General features: G+C 44.1%; 1 long non-coding RNA gene across 1 annotated transcript in view; it reads left to right on the forward strand.

Moving 5' to 3' along the window:
- Nucleotides 1-666: 666 nt before the first annotated feature.
- LOC144773384 (uncharacterized) overlaps nt 667-21,452 on the forward strand; it is an 898,081-nt gene continuing 877,295 nt past the window's right edge. Inside the window, exon 1 of the long non-coding RNA XR_013599969.1 lies at nt 667-774. This is a non-coding gene — a long non-coding RNA (uncharacterized LOC144773384). The remainder of the gene's footprint in view (nt 775-21,452) is intronic.

Here is a 21,452-nt window from a genome sequence, read left to right on the forward strand (position 1 = left end):
TATACATTAACAAATATAAATTCGCATCTCCTATTCCCTCTTTTAGACTTTCGGTATTAAATAAAGGATTACTAGAAGGCTTAAAAGCAGCATTCTATACAAACATACCGAAGAACCAATGAGTGCTTATTGGTAAATTCTGAAACGATGTTTATCACCGTAAAATGCATGCACATTTTGTTTTGATAACATGTGAATAACAGATGCTAGTTATTCAGTTCAACATAATCAATTTGCTGAACTCCGAGAGTATGGAAGGTTGGGCTGACCTGACCGACATTCGAACTCGTGACCTGCCGATGACCACTCTGTGATAGTGGTCATATTGTCAAGTCAACGCAGACATGTTGAAGTACATACGCGCCTTTTTTGGGTATTTGGTGACTCGAGAGGAAGGTTTGCTACCAGGTTGTCAGTAGGATTAAAGGCTCAAGAGTGACCACTAATCAGACAGCGGGATCCCTCCCAGCACTGTGGGGCCGGTGCCGAGCACATACCTCGTGGTTTGGGCCCGCAGCTCAGCTGACTGGAATGCGGCGCAACGTTGGCGCGTGTTCACAGGAGTAACCTGATAGGGCGGCCGCCTGTCAGCGACCCGAGGCCCCGCAGCTGCTGCGTACATCCATTAAGGGCATGAAAGGCGTTTTTGAACATGCGGTTGACGTTAAATGGGCGAGAGGGTGTTGACATGGTTTTTGTAAATAAATCACGGCTAAAGCTTTCATTTCTGATTTTTTAACAGATGTATGAAGATTCCACAATTCTTCGGAACACGTGAGTTACCATTTATTCTTATTTAGAAAGCATAAGCAGGTTATGACTGGAACCCCTCTACTAAACAACCAAGTGACTGTCCTTATTATAACAATGTCTTCTACTTTTGTAATGTTTCGGCGCATACTTCAAACTATTAATAATGAACAAGGTTCAGCCCAAAAAAGAATGAAAATTCTGCCGCCATGCGACTACTATGTGCAGGGATTTTTGATTGTTTTTCCTTTACAAATCATGTCAAGTAAAATGTCTATAACTTTTCTACATTTTTGTGGGTATGTCCGCTTTCTTTATTTCTTCTCCTGTGTAATTCGAATAATGGGGTTAGGAATAATGTTCTAAGCACGGAAGACAGTTTGCATGTGAAGAAATCCCTTCCCGCGCGCCGAAAATAAATGGGGTGATTAGAGCACATTTATGTGCAAAGTGCACCACTTACATCTACTTGTTTAGATGTTAGTTTAGAAATGTAGTTAGTGTGTGGAAAAGCAATGCAAACGTAAGTAATGTATGTGAATATTAAAAAGGTAGGGCTTTGCATTGGCCACTCCCTGGAAAATGGCGATGTTCCAAAAACTGAGAATGCTAGCTCACCCTCTCCAAATTTTCACAGTCATATTTATAGTCTATGGAATTGGAAGGTCTGCAATGCCTGAATCTTTTGATCATAATATTGGAATTGTGGACAGAAATGGTATTTACAAATGGAAAGTGTTATGTGCTTCATCCCCGACATTTATATCTATATTAGATCTGATATATAATTATTGCTTTGGTCACCAATCTGCGATGGCTGTTTAGCCTAAAATTAGGAGCAGACTTTTACTTACAAAGCGGCAGATCAAATGCCCTTGTCTCAAACATTTCTCCAGAGAGGAGGTAATTGTACCACAGAAAAGGATGGGCGTTTGTCAGTGCTTAATTTGTAAAATATTTAGTCCAGGTGCTCAAATGTTTGTAGGAGGTCACATCCACTTCCCTCGACCCCACCCTCTTTCTCCACTGACTCCACCCACTTACTCTAATGGCTCCACCCACAACCTCAACTGGCGTAGAACAGAAATTGAAGTACCCACCAACCACGAAAGATATTTTCAGAAGCAACATTACAGCGGAATAATGTATAATAACATAGTACCCCTTTAAATCCTCTTTGTCTACATCTCGCGCACCACACAAAGTTGCCCACTGTAGAAATGTGCCTCTTCTCAATCTGTCCTGTTCTGCACATAGATGTAATTGTGCATGGCGGCACAGAATAGAACAGTGCACCGTATCCATAATGCATACCCTGGGCTGTATAATCTGCATGGAGGAGGGCATCACTTTTACTTTATAAGGACACATCCTTAACCCAGTCATTCTCGCCATAGGAAAATTCACTGATGTTGAGAAAAAATAGTACAGAAGCCCACCCACATCCCTATCCCACCCCCTTCCTTGTCATTTTGAGAATAACTAAATGCCCTCTCCAGGCCATGGGTACAGTTCTTGAGGTATCATTGTACAAAATCCCAATTAAAGATATCAAACCCATGTCAATCCCCAACTTGTCCATATTTTGACAACAGTTGTTTTGAGTCACAGAATCAAAAGCCTGGACAGGCCAAAGGAATGCTACATAAAGATGTAGATTTTGCTTCTCTTCTTGTTTGGTACAGAATCCTGTCAAAAGCCAGCTTGATTAAACTAAAGAACGCCATTTTCAAAAATCTGCTTCTGCTTGCCCAAGATCCACAAGTAATACATTTGAACACATATCATTAGGATTTTTGGGCCTATATGCATCCAGGTCACCTGTCTTCTTTTCTACATGATGCAGAGTAATCTAGTGTCAATATGTGCCTCTGTAATCCACCATTTGATATTTAGAAAAAGTAACATACGGCTGTAAAGAGTTTTAGTAGTGTTATACAAGTTCCATGCTGGCTAAACACAAGTTGGGGTGATGGCCTATTGTGAATGGTAGTGCCCTAGAGACCAACTACTGCAACCCAAGGACAGAAAACTGGTACTGACAACATTGTGTGTGTGACATCTTTCCACTCAAAAAGCAACAACATCAAAAAGATTGTCAAAAAATATTGGAATCTGGTGGCCTCTGAACTCAATACAAAGGAAAACCCCCTGTTTGCCTTCAAAAGGGGCAGGATCTTGAAGGACAATGTAGTGAAGGCCTACCTGGAACCCCCGAAACAACCAGACCTGCGAAGTCAACTGGGACTCCCACCCATATGGGGACATTTCAAATGTGGCACATGCAAAGCTTGTCCCTTGTGCATTGAAGGCTCAACACTTATGCATAATAATAAATCCTACAAACTACCTACTTTCACAAACTGCAACAGCGTCAATGTCATCTACATCATTTTTTGCCCCTGTAACACACCGTACATTGGCAAGACAACCCAAAAGGTTAAGTCTAGAATGTTACAGCACATGAGCAGAATCAGATGCAAGGTGCAATGTGCCCCACTCGTGGAACATTTCCTCACCATGAACCATCCTCCTGAAAGCATCAGGTGGAGGGTGGTGGAGAAGATTGTCATTAACCCCAGGGGTGGCTCCATCTCTGCAGCTTTAAATCTGAAGGAGTGTAAATGGTACATACGTTAAATACAGTGGCAAATGGACTCAACAAACAAGAGGAAATAGCCAGATGGGCTTACTGTAGAAGCCCTCTTGTCCTCAACATTGTAGGCAGCCTAGAGCGAATGGTGTACCTCACCTCGTCTAGCTTTGTCCAACATAAAAATAGGTCCACACTACCTTTAGTACATCAAGACCAACCATATGTGGGACACACCGCAACCACACTGTCCAAACATGTTTCTCTGTTCATACATCAATACGTGACATCTAATCATTAATGACTGTACTCATTGCACTTAAAATGTCTTGATCACCTGTAATCACTGATGGATATGTACATCTGTTCTCGTGTATCATAGTTAAAAAACGAACCACAGTATTCATATTAATTGTCATAATTGAGACCCTGCTGGCCTATACGCTTTACTTAAAATCTTCATGTACAGCCAATTTTGATTACCTTGAATCATGTCTATATGCAATATATCTTCTTGACTGAGCTTACCATATGCATTATATAATACTGTATATATATCAGTGACTAAATCGATGGCCTGCCCAGTACACACTGTGTATGTTATCATTGTCTGGACACATAGCCTTTATCAACATGAATTGTATATGCAATGAAGAATATCTTTTTTACTGCGCTTACCGTATGCATTCCGCAGCACTGTATATATATCTATGACAAAATTGACAGCCTGCCTAGGATACATACATTATGTCATTATCATTGTCTGTACAAAAAGCTGCATCCACATTTATGTACCTCACATGTAGCTTTTTACATGCAGGCTTTTTCAAATGCTTTATTGTCCGCTCACGCTCAGAGAGTTATACATGACAGCAGCACAGAAAGCGTTGTTGCTTAGCAACTTAACTCGCTGTAGCGACGTGTATGCGGTTGTAATAGAACGTAATTCCCCATGTATATATTAATGTTCAACCGCGCTGCTCGTAATCTGAGTCGTTCCAGATGATAGACGGGACCACTGCCCGTCCTCCCCACTCCTGACTAGCGAAATCAACAGGCGAGCAACTAGCAGAACCTATACAGCCACACTATTAGAGCTGCTTGAGGCTGACACACAGGAGCACTTTGGCGGCATCGTGTCTCCGCAAAACGATTGTTGCAATTCACATAGTTTTATAAATCACATTATTTCGATCACGCTTTATGGCCCAGAGTAAGCCACTCTATAGGAGATGTGACGTCACACTTTGTACCCACTTTTTAGAATTTAGTGTCCCAACGCACGATCGGTTTTACTTCACAAAGTTTTAAAATCACATTAACTGATGTAACACTTCTCGGACCAGAGATAGCCACTTGAGAGGAGCGGGTACGCCGCACCTTGGATCCACTCTTAAATAACGATCATGCATGGTGGCCCTGCTTAGATCGCCACATTACTGGTAGGGCTGTCATCTATGCGGCTGACGGCTACACAAGCAGGCATTTTCTAATAACACACTCTCACATCCGATATTCACGTTTATCGGCCGGACGCGATCTCCGCATTAATGGCACACCTCGTCAACACAGCACACGTCGGCACTAGGAAGCATCAGGTTTCGCATCCTGTTGTTGGCCACCCAGGAACTCTGCGATCTGTCTTAGCACCCACGGCCGCAGCAGCCAACACTTTCTATAAATCGTACATGTCCACCTCCCGTGGACCGCTGCACCTTTGGCGACGTATGGCGTTCAGTAATTCCACCACAATTGACGCTGAGTTTTGTTTTCACGCTCTCACCAATAATTGAGCACATAAGCCTTCCACCATTGTCACAACCATGTAACCGGTCTCACCCTCCAGTTCATAACCAGCCCCACAACCGATCACTGCCGCCACATGGTGTCTATGCAACCACGTCATAGTAGCAGCCCTAGGCCCTAACTCGTGTTTTTAACCCCCCTCTTACAGACTAATACCTGTCGTGTCCCCACTTGAATATACCTTGAATGCCCACACCCCTCGGCTGAGATCGTTCCGGCCTACCAAGGGTGAGTAGGAACGCCCTTACATGATAGTGCATCTTTTTGAGCACGCAAGCAACCTCTCTCATACACGCCTTTGCTTACATTTTTAGGCTGTGAACCCCTAACCCCCCTGCCATCTTGTCCTGATGAAGACCCGCTGTGACCACCAACCGGGGCACTACTAGGGTTGAAACGTAGACGCACGCTTTAGGTCCAGAACTACCAGGACTCCACACAACGCAATATAGGAGTCACTGGAGTGAAATTGCTATCTGGGCTACCAGTTTACCTGTACATAGACAACCATGTCCACAATGTTTATATTGTACATTTTGTCAGCACCAAAGCACTATTGTCACTATATCCACCTTGCATTTGTGTTAATATCTCGTGTTGGCAGTTATTGATTTTTGATTACTGTAAATATTATCAAATGAAGTAATTCTGATAAAAAGTAACAATCCAGTTTTCTATCTCAAATCACTATTGAAGAAGTAATTGGTGTTTCTTCCCACAGGCATGGTACAAGTTGCTACTATTGCACTTTGAGCAATTTTTACGTGATGTACTTTCTACCCGACATAACCAATTTTTTTTTAACATTATTTACAAAGCCGGCAGATGAAATGCCCTTGTCTCAAGCAAACATTTCCCCAGAGAGGAGGTAATTGTACACCAGAAAAGGATGGGCTTTTTTTGTGCACCAAAATAGAGAGATTTGGTCTATTCTAATATTGTCCAGCATTGACCATTTGATCAACCTGCGCTTGTGTTCCCCTGCCTTCCATTTTTAATTCCTCCAGATAACATTCCGGTACTCAAAGAAGACCTATTTTGGCACAACATTTTGAACGGATCACTGACATAAAATCGATGTCATAAATATCGATGTAGCAAAATATCGATTACAAAATATAGAATACCAAAATATCGACTTTCTATCTCCACACAGGTAAGTACAAAAATATGGAATCAAAAATATCGATGTAAAAAATATAGTTAGTCAAACTATAGAATTTTTAAAATATCTTAAAAGTAATGTAAAAGTAATGAAATAACAAATATGATTAACTTAAAAATACTTAAAATACTTAAATAACCTTAAAATTAATAAATAATTAATTAAGGTTAAAAATAAATAAACATACAATTAAAATCTTTAACACATATATATATAAACATAAAATTAATAAAACATATACTATAGTTTTATCATAGGATAGCAGGAGAGTAACATTTACTATTACCACTCCAGTAAATACAACAGTAGAGAAAGCGTTGGATAGCGTAGGGGTAAATATTACTATTCCCACTCCAGAGAGTGCAACAGTAGAGAAAGCGTTGGAAAGCGGGAGGGTAAACATTTCTATTCCCACTCCTGAGAGTGCAACAGTAGGGAAAGCGTTGGATAGCGGGAGAGTTAAAATTACTATTCCCGCTCCAAAGAGTGGAACAGTAGGGAAAGCGTTGTATAGGGTAGGGGTAAAAATTACTATTCCCACTCCAGAAAGTGCAACAGTAGGAAAAGCGTTGGATAGCGGGAGGGTTAAAATTACTATTCCCACTCCAGAGAATGCAACAGTAGGGAAAGTGTTGAATAGCGTAGGGGTAAAAATTACTATTCCCACTCCAGTGAGTGCAACAGTAGGGAAAGCGTTGGATAACGTAGGGGTAAAAATTACTATTCCCACTCCAGAGAGTGCAACAGTAGGGAAAGCGTTGGATAGCGGGAGAGTTAAAATTACCATTCCCACTCCAAAGAGTGCAACAGTAGGGAAAGCATTGGATAGCGTAGGGGTAAAAATTACTATTCCCACTCCAAAGAGTGCAACAGTAGGGAAATTGTTGGATAGCGTAGGGGTAAAAATTACTATTCCCACTCCAAAGAGTGCAACAGTAGGGAAAGCATTGGATAGCGTAGGGGTAAAAATAACTATTCCCACTCCAGGAAATGCAACAGTAGGGAAAGCGTTGGATAGTGGGAGGGTTAAAATCACTACTCCCACTCCAGAAAGTGCAACAGTAGGGAAAGCGTTGCATAGCGGGAGGGTTAAAATTACTATTCCCACTCCAGAGAGTGCAACAGTAGGGAAAGCGTTGGATAGCGTAGGGGTAAAAATTACTATTCCCACTCCAGTGAGTGCAACAGTAGGGAAAGCATTGGATAGCGTAGGGGTAAAAATTACTATTCCCACTCCAGAGAGTGCAACAGTAGGGAAAGCGTTGGATAGCGGGAGAGTTAAAATTACTATTCCCACTCCAAAGAGTGCAACAGTAGGGAAAGCGTTGGATAGTGTAGGGGTAAAAATTACTATTCCCACTCCAGAAAGTGCAACAGTAGGGAAAGCGTTGGATAGCAGGATGTTTAAAATCACTATTCCCACTCCAGAGAGTGCAACAGTAGGGAAAGTGTTGGATAGCGTAGGGGTAAAATTTATTATTCCCACTCCAGTGAGTGCAACAGGAGGGAAAGCGTTGGATAGCGTAGGGGTAAAAATTACTATTCCCACTCCAGAAAGTGCAACAGTAGGGAAAGCGTTGGATAGCGGGAGGGTTAAAATTACTATTTCCACTCCAGAGAGTGCAACAGTAGGGAAAGTGTTGAATAGCGTAGGGGTAAAAATTACTATTCCCACTCCAGTGAGTGCAACAGTAGGGAAAGTGTTGGATAGCGGGAGAGTTAAAATTACTATTCCCACTCCAAAGAGTGCAACAGTAGGGAAAGCATTGGATAGTGTAGGGGTAAAAATTACTATTCCCACATTCCCACTCCAAAGAGTGTAACAGTAGGGAAAGCGTTGGATAGCGGGAGAGTTAAAATTACTATTCCCACTCCAAAGAGTGCAACAGTAGGGAAAGCATTGGATAGCGTAGGGGTAAAAATTACTATTCCCACTCCAAAGAGTGTAACAGTAGGGAAAGTGTTGGATAGCGTAGGGGTAAACATTACTATTCCCACTCCAAAGAGTGCAACAGTAGGGAAAGCATTGGATAGCATAGGGGTAAAAATACCTATTCCCACTCCAGGAAATGCAACAGTAGGGAAAGCGTTGGATAGTGGGAGGGTTAAAATTACTATTCCCACTCCAGAAAGTGCAACAGTAGGGAAAGCGTTGCATAGCGGGAGGGTTAAAATTACTATTCCCACTCCAGAGAGTGCAACAGTAGGGAAAGCGTTGGATAGCGTAGGGTTAAAAATTCCTATTCCCACTCCAGTGAGTGCAACAGTAGGGAAAGCATTGGATAGCGTAGGGGGAAAAATTACTATTCCCACTCCAGAGAGTGCAACAGTAGGGAAAGTGTTGGATAGCGGGAGTGTTAAAATTGCTATTCCCACTCCAAAGAGTGCAACAGTAGGGAAAGCGTTGGATAGTGTAGGGGTAAAAATTACTATTCCCACTCCAGAAAGTGCAACAGTAGGGAAAGCGTTGGATAGCAGGAGGTTTAAAATTACTATTCCCACTCCAGAGAGTGCAACAATAGGGAAAGTGTTGGATAGCGTAGGGGTAAAAATTACTATTCCCACTCCAGTGAGTGCAACAGTAGGGAAAGCGTTGGATAGCGTAGGGGTAAAAATTACTATTCCCGCTCCAGAGAGTGCAACAGTAGGGAAAGCGTTGGATAGCGGGAGAGTTAAAATTACTATTCCCACTCCAAAGAGTGCAACAGTAGGAAAGCGTTGGATAGCGTAGGGGTAAAAATTTCTATTCCCACTCCAGAAAGTGCAACAGTAGGGAAAGCGTTGGATAGCGGAGGTTTAAAATTACTATTCCCACTCCAGAGAGTGCAACAGTAGGGAAAGTGCTGGATAGCGTAGGGGTAAAAATTACTATTACCACTCCAGTGAATGTAACAGTAGGGAAAGCGTTGGATAGCGTAGGGGTAAAAATTACTATTCCCACTCCAAAGAGTGCAACAGTAGGGAAAGTGTTGGATAGCGTAGGGGTAAAAATTACTATTCCCACTCCAAAGAGTGCAACAGTGGGGAAAGCATTGGATAACGTAGGGGTAAAAATAACTATTCCCACTCCAGAGAGTGCAACAGTAGGGAAAGCGTTGGATAGCGTAGGGGTAAAAATTACTATTCCCACTCCAGTGAGTGCAACAGTAGGGAAAGCATTGGATAGCGTAGGGGTAAAAATTACTATTCCCACTCCAGAGAGTGCAACAGTAGGGAAAGCGTTGGATAGAGGGAGAGTTAAAATTACTATTCCCACTCCAACGAGTGCAACAGTAGGGAAAGCGTTGGATAGTGTAGGGGTAAAAATTCCTATTCCCACTCCAGAAAATGCAACAGTAGGGAAAGCGTTGGATAGCGTGAGGGTTAAAATTACTATTCCCACTCCAGAGAGTGCAACAGTAGGGAAAGTGTTGGATAGCGTAGGAGTAAAAATTACTATTCCCAATTCAGTGAGTGCAACAGTAGGGAAAGTGTTGGATAGCGTAGGGGTAAAAATTACTATTCCCACTCCAGTGAGTGCAACAGTAGGGAAAGCATTGGATAGCGTAGGAGTAAAAATTACTGTTCCCACTCCAGAAAGTGCAACAGTAGGGAAAGCGTTGGATAGCGGGAGGGTTAAAATTACTATTCCCACTCCAGAGAGTGCAACAGTAGGGAAAGAGTTGGATAGCGTAGGGGTAAAAATTACTATTCCCACTCCAGTGAGTGCAACAGTAGGGAAAGCGTTGGATAGCGTAGGGGTAAAAATTACTATTCCCACTCCAAAGAGTGCAACAGTAGGGAAAGTGTTGGATAGCGTAGGGGTAACAATTACTATTCCCACTCCAAAGAGTGCAACAGTAGGGAAAGCATTGGATAGCGTAGGGGTAAACATAACTATTCCCACTCCAGAAAGTGCAACAGTAGGGAAAGCGTTGGATAGCGGGAGGGTTAAAATTACTATTCCCACTCCAGAGAGTGCAACAGTAGGGAAAGTGTTGGATAGCGTAGGGGTAAAAATTACTATTCCCACTCCAGTGAGTGCAACAGTAGGGAAAGCATTGGATAGCGTAGGGGTAAAAATTACTATTCCCACTCCAGAAAGTGCAACAGTAGGGAAAACATTGGCTAGCGTAGGGGTAAAAATGACTATTCCCACTCCAGTGAGTGCAACAGTAGGGAAAGCGTTGGATAGCGGGAGAGTTAAAATTACTATTCCCACTCCAAAGATTGCAACAGTAGGGAAAGCATTGGATAGTGTAGGGGTAAAAATTACTATTCCCACATTCTCACTCCAAAGAGTGTAACAGTAGGGAAAGTGTTGGATAGCGTAGGGGTAAACATTACTATTCCCACTCCAAAGAGTGCAACAGTAGGGAAAGCATTGGATAGCGTAGGGGTAAAAATAACTATTCCCACTCCAGGAAATGCAACAGTAGGGAAAGTGTTGGATAGTGGGAGGGTTAAAATTACTATTCCCACTCCAGAAAGTGCAACAGTAGGGAAAGCGTTGCATAGCGGGAGGGTTAAAATTACTATTCCCACTCCAGAGAGTGCAACAGTAGGGAAAGTGTTGGATAGCGTAGGGTTAAAAATTCCTATTCCCACTCCAGTGAGTGCAACAGTAGGGAAAGCATTGGATAGCGTAGGGGGAAAAATTACTATTCCCACTCCAGAGAGTGCAACAGTAGGGAAAGCATTGGATAGCGTAGGGGTAAAAATTACTATTCCCACTCCAAAGAGTGTAACAGTAGGGAAAGTGTTGGATAGCGTAGGGGTAAAAATTACTATTCCCACTCCAAAGAGTGCAACAGTAGGGAAAGCATTGGATAACGTAGGGGTAAAAATAACTATTCCCACTCCAGAGAGTGCAACAGTAGGGAAAGCGTTGGATAGCGTATGGGTAAAAATTACTATTCCCACTCCAGTGAGTGCAACAGTAGGGAAAGCATTGGATAGCGTAGGGGTAAAAATTACTATTCCCACTCCAGAGAGTGCAACAGTAGGGAAAGCGTTGGATAGAGGGAGAGTTAAAATTACTATTCCCACTCCAAAGAGTGCAACAGTAGGGAAAGCGTTGGATAGTGTAGGGGTAAAAATTACTATTCCCACTCCAGAAAATGCAACAGTAGGGAAAGCGTTGGATAGCGGGAGGGTTAAAATTACTATTCCCACTCCAGAGAGTGCAACAGTAGGGAAAGTGTTGGATAGCGTAGGAGTAAAAATTACTATTCCCAATTCAGTGAGTGCAATAGTAGGGAAAGTGTTGGATAGCGAAGGGGTAAAAATTACTATTCCCACTCCAGTGAGTGCAACAGTAGGGAAAGCATTGGATAGCGTAGGAGTAAAAATTACTGTTCCCACTCCAGAAAGTGCAACAGTAGGGAAAGCGTTGGATAGCGGGAGGGTTAAAATTACTATTCCCACTCCAGAGAGTGCAACAGTAGGGAAAGTGTTGGATAGCGTAGGGGTAAAAATTACTATTCCCACTCCAGTGAGTGCAACAGTAGGGAAAGCGTTGGATAGCGTAGGGGTAAAAATTACTATTCCCACTCCAAAGAGTGCAACAGTAGGGAAAGTGTTGGATAGCGTAGGGGTAACAATTACTATTCCCACTCCAAAGAGTGCAACAGTAGGGAAAGCATTGGATAGCGTAGGGGTAAACATACCTATTCCCACTCCAGAAAGTGCAACAGTAGGGAAAGCGTTGGATAGCGGGAGGGTTAAAATTACTATTCCCACTCCTGAAAGTGCAACAGTAGGGAAAACATTGGCTAGCGTAGGGGTAAAAATTACTATTCCCACTCCAGTGAGTGCAACAGTAGGGAAAGCATTGGATAGCGTGGGGGTAAAAATTACTATTCACACTCCAGAGAATGCAACAGTAGGGAAAGTAAATACTTCATATTCAATATTAATACCAAATACAAATTAATTAAAAGTAATTAACAATTTTATATAATATAATAATTATTCAATTAAAAATACAAAAAAAACAATTATTACAAATAATTACCTATTAATTTTTTTTTTTTTTTGAAAGTATGTTTTTATTGCAGAATTACAGATAAACATCGAGAATGTCAACCATCAGCCCGTCCCCACACAAGAGACCACTTTGAAAAACAGTAGTACACAGCCCATCAGCCCACATCCCGGAGGCAGGGCGGCGTTAAGTCAGTGTGCAAGAGAGGTCTCCCCGCCTGGCACACAGGGACGGTAGGTCAACAACACAATCCTGGTTCCGCATTTTCTGTACCCTCAACAACAACTCCCCCCTTCCCAATCGCTCCCTAGAGGAGACGTACCCACCACTCTGACACCATCCCAGCGCAGTAGATCCACAGAGCCTAACCCGCCCCTATTGCAACAAGTCAATCCGCATGGTGGATACTCTGCCCCATCTGCTGCAATGCTCTAACAGGACAGACTACGTACTCCTCTATCCCTCCCCCCCTCTAACTGCTGCTAGTGCGGGTGGCTATGATGTGCGTTGGATATAACAGTGCGTCGTCAATACTGATCAAACGTTCGTGCTATCAGTTCCCTGGAACTCAGCCTCCGAGAGTCTTTCCTCCGTATCGACCGTTAAGTGGTCACTCAAAGCTTGCACAATCGTTTCCCAAGCCCTAGCCGCCTCCAAGCCCTTCTCTTTCCCCAGTTTCGTGGCCTGTCGCATTCTCACCACACTCTCGCACCTTGACCACTTCAACAACTCATTCGTCCAGCGTCCCACAGCCTGGCCTTCCTTGGTTTTCCAACGCCAGGTGATCTCCCTCTGCGCTAGCATTAGTCCCAAATCAATGAACTTGCTCGTGACTTTCGTTTTGGCCGTGTGGGGAAACCACAGCAGGAGGCAAGCCGCCATGTCGAATTCCACCTCCCTATCCGTAACTGCATTTAGAAGGGCGCCCACCTCAGTCCAATACGTACCCAACTTTGGGCAACCCCACATCATGTGGTCCAGTTCAACCCCACCGGCCAGGCATCTCGGGCATGCCGCGTCCCGCACCTTAAAGTGCCGGCGGAGTTTCCCCGGGGTCAGATATGCCCTATGCAAAAGGAAGAAGTGTATTTGTTGGAACCTGGCATTCCTACTACCTTTCCACGTCCGAGCCAGAATGTGGCCCCACTCAGGATCCGGAATAGGCTTGCCCACACTGTCCTCCCATGTAGCTTTCAACGCCGTTAGTGGTTCCAGCCCTTCGTTCAACATCCGTGATTGGAGACAGGTCACCGCCTTGATTGTACCCGCGGCCATCATCACATATTGGCAGGCCATGGTCGTGCTCGGTTCCGTCAGTCCCCCCTTCCAGTGCTTCCGTATTGCCGTAGTTACCGCAGCGTGTATGAGAAAATCCCCATCCGGGAGACCAAACTGCTCCTGGAGCACCGCAAACGGGGCCAACACCCCCTCCACAAACAGATCTCCCACCATTTGTAGCCCCAGCTCTTCCCACACCGCTATCGGTGACCATAAATAATTACCTATTAATACACATTATTTACCAATTAACAAATAATTAATTAACAATTAAACAATTATTAAAAATTACAACAAAACAAAACCAATGAATAAATAACAATATTTAATTAATTACAATTCAATTACTTCCCACCCTATTCCCCCTTAAACCCACAACCCGCTATAGAAAATAAATTAATAATATTAACATAATTATCAATTAAACTATTAATTAAAATAATTACCTATTATATTTTATTTAATTACCAATTAAAAATTTAAATATCAATTAATTCCAAATAAATACCAATAAATACAATTAAAAATGTAATTAATTATAATTAAGTTACTTCCCACCCTATTCCCCTATAAAACCACAACCCGATACAGAATTATAGTACGCAAAAATTAAATACCATAAAATTATTTAATTAAAATCATTTATAAAATAAATATACACTTTTCACACATACATTAACATAAAAAATACTTAAAAAAATTAATATCAACTTACTTACCTCAAATTCGATCTTTTTGTTGTCTATATTCTGTCCATTCTATAGTTTTAGTTGTCTATATTCTGTCCATTCGATATTTTGTCCATTCTATATTTTTGATTCGATATTAATGCTATTCTATTCGATATTTTTGTAGTCTATATTCTGTCCATTCGATATTGTGTCCATTCTATATTTTTAACTCAATATTAATGTAACTCGATATTATAAACTTGATATTTTGAGTGTATACCATATTGAACAGTTAGGTGCTACCGATTCACTGACATGCAGTTCCTGTTTAGTTGCATTTCTATTTGATGGACAGGATGAATAACTCAAAAAATACAAATAACAGGTGAAAATGCGGAATTTGCTTGCATTGAGGAAAGTCGCCCAATACTTGATTTTGTTCTGGTCACCGTAGAGATAAGTTTGAAGAAGATACACTGTTCTTCATTAAAATTACCAACACTGTTCGTATTTTAGGAGAATTGAATATGACGGGATTTCATATGAAAATTAAATGACTGCTATCGCAGATGTGTGTTTTTGTGGCGATTTCAGAATGCAGAGACTGGGAAATATGAGGTTAGATTCACAAACTAGACACTGACATTAACTAAGAGTAGAATAGCCGTGTGTTGGAAGACTGCACAAGCTGCATGGGAGCTCTGAATATCGAAGATGGAATTGCAAGGTAAAAGAATGTGGAGGAAAAAATATTGGTAGATAAGCAAGTATACATTTTCTTGCCTAGTTCCTATTATATGTACCTTGACAATATATTGACGATATCTATCTTTTCAAGGTACATAGATGTGGAGCTAGGAATAGTAAATCGATACATGTACTTACCTTATAACACTTTGTCCACGATATTCTGGCACCATCATATTCATATCTTCAATATCCAGTAGTGCAATCTGCACAAGCACCTTTGCGACCCCTTATGGAGATCAGATGGAAAAGAGGGCAACAGTGGAGGTACCCTTTATGCATACTGAATCCATGAGAACACAGAAGTGCACTGCCCTGGTAACAAGCGGAGAAGCCGTAAAAGAGTTCATGCAAAATGTAGTCCTACATTGTTATGGAATGTAAGAGACTTGAGTGAATTTTTTTTTTTAACTGTCAAAATAGATGTTGTAGGTTTGTAAATGCAGTGTCGCCACTCATTCGAAAGACTCTAAGGATGATATGCTTCACTATTTGCACAATCTACTATGCTAGTGATCTGTACCTATATATGACGCATTATAGGGTGTAATGTCCATCAATTTGCAAGTTTCTTTGTTTCTGTCATTGTGGCAGGCCTGCATGGCATTGTAAAGGAAATGAGAAGTTTGTATGCACTGTGTGGGAATTATGTACATTTCTTGCTTGGACTTCAAAGGGCTGTGCAGCACTGGTGATTGATTGTTCCATCCATAGGTTAAATGAGCCAAACAGGCTTGCTGTACCACTCCGAGAATACGTGTAAATCAATAGGGGCTTAATTCTAAGTTGTTGTCACCTTAATGTGGCTACTCAGGTCACAGAAAAGGCAATTTGACATCTTGAACCAGGACAAGTGAATTTTTAAATAATAAAGTGCTCTTAAGACAAACAAATTAATATGCGCAGGTACGGAGAATTCTCAGTTATCAGAAGTTCAGGGTTCGATGAGGGAAAGAGGAGGGAAGATATAAAGAAGAGAAGCTAAATGTGAAAATGTGCTTTCTGCTTAATTTACTCATTCAGACGGCTGCAGTAAATGGCAAGTGCAATCTATTTCATCGAAAGCTTCCAGGTTTTTAAATTCCTAGTACTCATGGGAATGTTAATAAATCCCCCAAAACTGTGAATCCAAACATATAAGAGATCATGCAGCAGTTTATTTAAAACTTTTTTTACATAAGGACTTTGTGAAACGAGCTATCTATATGCAACAGAATGCCTTTCTATGAAGCACAAGTCAATTACATTACAATATAAAATGGAAGATCAAATTATCGAAATTATTAATGTATTAAATATATGTATTTCTAAACATTCTTCAATGTATGATTAATTATTATGTCTGAAGTTTTTCAAACCGATTTTAAATGAAATATAGGAAGATCATGATGTCGTCTCAAAATTTCTAATTATTTACCCTTGTGCCTTTAGCATGTTGGAAGTATTTTGTAAAGGTAACAACACATAAATTTTGTTGTCAGCATATACTTAAGTGCAGTGGTGGCTGGTGACATTTGAAAGTGATGGGGCGTAAAGGGGGAGTGAGTGCCCTGTGGCGAGTCAGCGTAGCGAGCAAGCCCAACCTTCATAAGGTGTCCTTGTCTGACTGTGCCCTGCAAGCAACTGCAATGCCGTAGTTGTGGTGAAAGATGGTGGAAAATGCGCACAACGAGTCTGTCTTCGATGAAGAGACTCAGACTAAACACGAAGAGTATCTCTTCGATGAAGAGCACACCCCAACAGCAGTCTGCCGTCAGCAACAGCAGTCTGCCGTCAGCAAAAACTTGCAGAAACTAAGGGCCAATCACACTGCAGTGCTTTATAATAAATCCATCCAGTGACTACCAACTGTTCTACAACCAGTGAGTGACCACAACCAAAAACAGTAAAACACTCAACTAGTAATCAATCTGTCAACTCACATTCAGACTCACTGAATGTAATACATTTATTTTAGCTTTATTTTTTTACCTCATTTGGTTGTTTTTTTAGACTGCGTCAAGGTCTCCAACTCCAAGTGCTGCTGCCTTTCTCAAGGCCAGGCCTGGACATGCGAGACTGAGACTCGAGAGTTGAGATGTCATGATGAGGTCAGAAGGAATACCTTTCCGATTCTATCACTTCCGTTTGCTTCCTCGTCGTGCGCCGTGTGTGCCGTACCTGACTTGACTGCCTTTGTGCACTGCAGCAACTGCAATGTCATAGTAGTGGTGGCAAATACGCTCAGCTCATGCAGAGGCTCTTGGATGAAGAGGAAGAGACTAAAAGAGCACGCCCTAATGGCAGAAACTAAGGGGCAGTCACTGCATGGCTCTATAATAAATCCATACAGTGATTGGTCAGGATATCATTTCACCTGTACGGAACCTCCCACCACCATGATGCCTCCTGTGCACCAGTGGCCTCAGGTCGGGTATCCACTTCTCTATGAGCCACTCCAGACACTGCTCTCTTGCTTTGATGATGTTATCAGCACAGCATGAGAGCAGTGTCAAGATTGGCTTGGGCAGGCGAAGTTAGAGCTCATTAGGAGACCCGGGGGCTGCAGCTGTGATTCCCCTCTGCTCACTAATTGAGCATGTGAGAGAGGCCTCTAGTGTGCATGTGGGGCTGGCCACAGAAAGGCTACCATCCAAATTGACATGTGCATTGCCACTTTCAAGAGTGAGTGACTATGTAGAAAGTGCGCAAGGTAAGTCACTGTGACTGTCAATTATTTTAAGCTCCTCCCACCTTCCTCAGGAACTTAAATCAACTGACCTGTGTTGCGGTTGGAAAAAGCTGACTGCCACAGCCAGGAAAAACACATTTTATACTGGGGGTGTTGGGACCGCAAATAGGAAGCAGGGACCCACAAATATAGGGGGGGGGGGGCAAAGCCACAATGCCCTTAAAGAGAAACCACCTCTGCTTGAGTATGAATATTATGAACCGGACCACAAAACATTTTTGATTGGCTCTATTTCATGTCCTTGTAGTTCAGGCACAGTAGGCTGCAAGGACCTTTTCCCTTCGTATTATGAAAGCAGGTTTCTGGTTGTGGTAATATGCTTGTGCATTTCTTGTGCACTTTTTGTTGCAGTGATATTTTCTTTTGTTCTTTTGAGTGGTGTATTTTTGTGCTGCATTATTGGAATGTGGTGACTTTGTGTGTACTGCGGCGTTGCATTCTGTTTTGGCAGTTAAGTTGTGTTGCAAAAGTTTATGTTTTAATGGGAATGGTATGTTACTATCAATCAAGTCAGGGGTTTGTTAAGCACGACTACTCCCCTGTAGTGGTCTCAAGGCGCTAGGGGTTGCAGGATCCGTTCCATCAAGGAGGGGGTATGTCGAAGTGCCAGGTTTTGAGTCTTTTTGCGAAGATGAGGGACGATATTGTCTGTCTGAACTGGAGCGAAAGGGCATTCCAGGCTTTTGCTGCGAGGAAAGAGAAGGAGCGTCATCCCGATCTGGTCTCTCTGGTGCGGGGGACCACAGCGTAGGAGAGATGTGCTGATCGTAGGGTCCTTTGTGGTGCGTGGAAATTGAGTTGACTATTCCAGTTTGATGGTCCGTGCAGTGGAGGGCCTTGCGTGCGTGGGTGAGTATCTTGAAGGTGATTCTCGCCTTTACGGGGAGCCAGTGGAGTGTGCTCAGGTGCTGGGAGATGGGCAATGTTTTGGTAGGTTGAGGACCAGTCTTGCAGCGGCGTTCTGGATGTTCTGTGGCTTGCGGAGTGAGGTTTTTGTTTATTCTGGCATAGAGTGCATTGCCGTAGTCGACTCTGCTTGGGACCAGGGCGTAGATGGCGGTCTTTTTGTGTTCGAGGGGGATCCATTTGAAGGTTTTCAGAAGGAGGTGAAGGGTGTGGAAGCAGGAGGACGAGACAGAGTTGATCTGGCGGTCCATTTTGAGCTCAGAGTCCAGGATGTTTCCCAGGTTGCGTGGTGGTCCGTGGGGGTTGGGGGGTTTCCGAGGGCTGTCGGGGTTTGAGCCATGATGAGTACTTCCATCTTGTTGGTGTTTAGTTGTAGGCAGCTGTTTTTCATCCATTCGGCGACGGCGCCCATGCATTCTCGGAAGTTGTGTCTGGCGATGTTGGGTTTGTTGGATAGAAAGAGGATGAGTGGGTGTTCCGACACGATGTTCAGTCAGTAGGTCCTGACGATGGGGGGCGAGTGGAGCCATGTAGACGTTGAAGAGTGTCGAGCTGAGGGAGGAGCCCTGAGGGACTCTGCAGGCGGTTGGTGTTGGGTCCGAGAGGAAAGGGGGAAGTCTGACCCGCTGCGTTCTGTCGGAGAGGAAGGAGCGGATCCAGTAGAGGGCCTTGTTCTGGATTCCTGCGTCGTGGAGTCTACATATTAGGGTGCAGTGGGAGACTGTGTCGAACGCCGCTGAGGGGTCGAGGAGGATGAGGGCTACTGTTTCTCCTTTGTCCTGTAGGGTGCGGATGTTGTCTGTTGCGGCGAGAAGGGTGGTTTCCGTACTGTGGTATTTTCTGAAGCCGGATTGCGAGGGGTTGAGGATGTTGTGCTCTTCGATGAAAGTGGCAAGTTGACTGTTGATGGCTTTCTCGATTACTTCGCTGGGAACAGGAGCAGTGAGATGGCTCTGTAGTTTTTGAGGTATGTGGGTTCCGCCGAGGGTTTCTTCAGTAGGGGGTTGACCTCAGCATGTTTCCAGTCTTCAGGGAACGAGGCGGTTGCCAGGGAGCGGATGATGATGTGGCGGAGCATGGGTGCGATGGAATTGACCGCTCTGTTGAAGATGTGGTGGGGGCAGTAGTCCGTGGGGGTCCCTGAGTGTATTGACTGCATTGTCTTCAGTGTGTCTTCGGTGGTGAGGGCTGTCCAGTTGTCGATAGCGTGTTTCCCAGTGTCGGGGGTGGTTGGTGAGGGTCCAGTGTGTTTGTTTTCTTTGTCGAAGTTGTCGTAGATGCTCTTGATTTTGAGGTGGAAAAAAGTGCTGAGTTTGTCGCAGAGGTCTTGTGAGGGCGGGATGTCAGTAGACTCGCTGGTGGGTTGGGTGAACTCCTTGATGATGTTGAAGAGTTCCTTGCTGTTGTGCGCGTGGGGGGATATTCTGTCTTCGATTGATTTTTTCCTCGTATGTCTGATGAGTTGGTGGTGGGCTTTGGTGGCGGTTCTGAAGCTGTTGGGGCCATCTGTGGATTTGGTGTTCCTCCAGGTCTTTTCGAGGCGGCGGCAAGTGCGTCTGGACTCCCAAAGTTCGGTGGTGAACCATCTGGCGTTCTTGGCGCGGGTGTTGTTATTTTTCTTACGGGGAGGCTATGGTGTTGGCGCTGTCCGAGATCCATCTATGCAGGGTGCGGGCTGCGGTGTTGGGGTCGTCATTTTCTGTGATTGTAGGGTTGGAATTGTTGAGTGAGGTGGTGAGCTGGTTGTCAATGATTTTGGTCAAGATTCTTCGTGGGTGCAGGTGCTGGTGTCTGTGGTGGGTGTGTGTCTGAAGGTGGGTGTTTTGAAGGTGAAGTGGGCGCATCGGTGGTCTGTCCATGAGAGTTCGGTAGTGTGGTGGAAAGTGATGGCGTTACCTATAGTGAAGAGGGGTTCGAGGATGTGTCTGAGTGTGTGGGCTCTGTCACGATCTGGCGGAGTCCAACGTTGTGGAGGTTGCCCAGGAGTGATGCGGTTTTGGGGTACAGTCGGTTGTCGAGGTGGAAGTTGAGGTCTCCCAGTAGTGTGTAGTTGGTGGATGAGATTGCCTGCGGGGAGATGATGTCCATGATGGAGTTGGCGAAGGGTCCGCGGGGTCCAGGGGGTTGGTAGATGAGGGTTCCTTGGAGGGTGGTGGTGGCGATAGCCAGGATCTTGAAGTGAAGGTGTTCCATCAGGTCTGTGGTTTCGTCAGGGAGTGTGCTAGGGTGGAGGCTGAAACTGTAGACGGTGACGATTCCTCTTCCCAGGTGGGAGAGGCGGTCCTTCCTGGCGATCTTGTATCCTTGGGGATGGCAATGTCCGTTCCCGAGGTGGTGTTGGTCCAGGTTTTGGTGAAGAATGCTACGCATGGTGCTGTCGAGGAGGACCCAGATTTCGGTGGCGTGTTTGTGGAGGGATCGAACGTTGAGTAGGATGCAGAGCAGAGTCTTAGGTCCGGTTGTGTTCTTGTGGGCGGGGGGGTGCTGAATACGTGTTCTCAGCGGTGCTACAAGTGTACCGGCAACGGAGACAGCTGAAGGGTCCGTGAGTGTCGGCTGGTGATGCTAGCTTTCAGCTGTTGTTGCAGCCATCGGTTGAGTGCGTGAAGTGCCGCTGGGTCTTAGCGTTTGGCTGGGCGGTGTTCCGGGGTTCCTGGCTCTGGTCGTGGTCGGGTCGCGGATGGGCGCAGACGGGCTTGCCTTAGGCGCGCTTCGCTGCGCACGTCTGCTGCGCAAACGCGCAGCGGCCACCTTTAAGTAGGGGAGGGGGCAGGAATGGAGTTAGGGAGGCTGGAGCGGGGACTGTGTCGGGGGCGGGGCTGCAGGGACAACAGCGGCGG

The sequence above is a fragment of the Lissotriton helveticus genome, chromosome 8, assembly GCF_964261635.1.
Source record: "Lissotriton helveticus chromosome 8, aLisHel1.1, whole genome shotgun sequence".
NCBI classification, from domain to species: domain Eukaryota; kingdom Metazoa; phylum Chordata; class Amphibia; order Caudata; family Salamandridae; genus Lissotriton; species Lissotriton helveticus.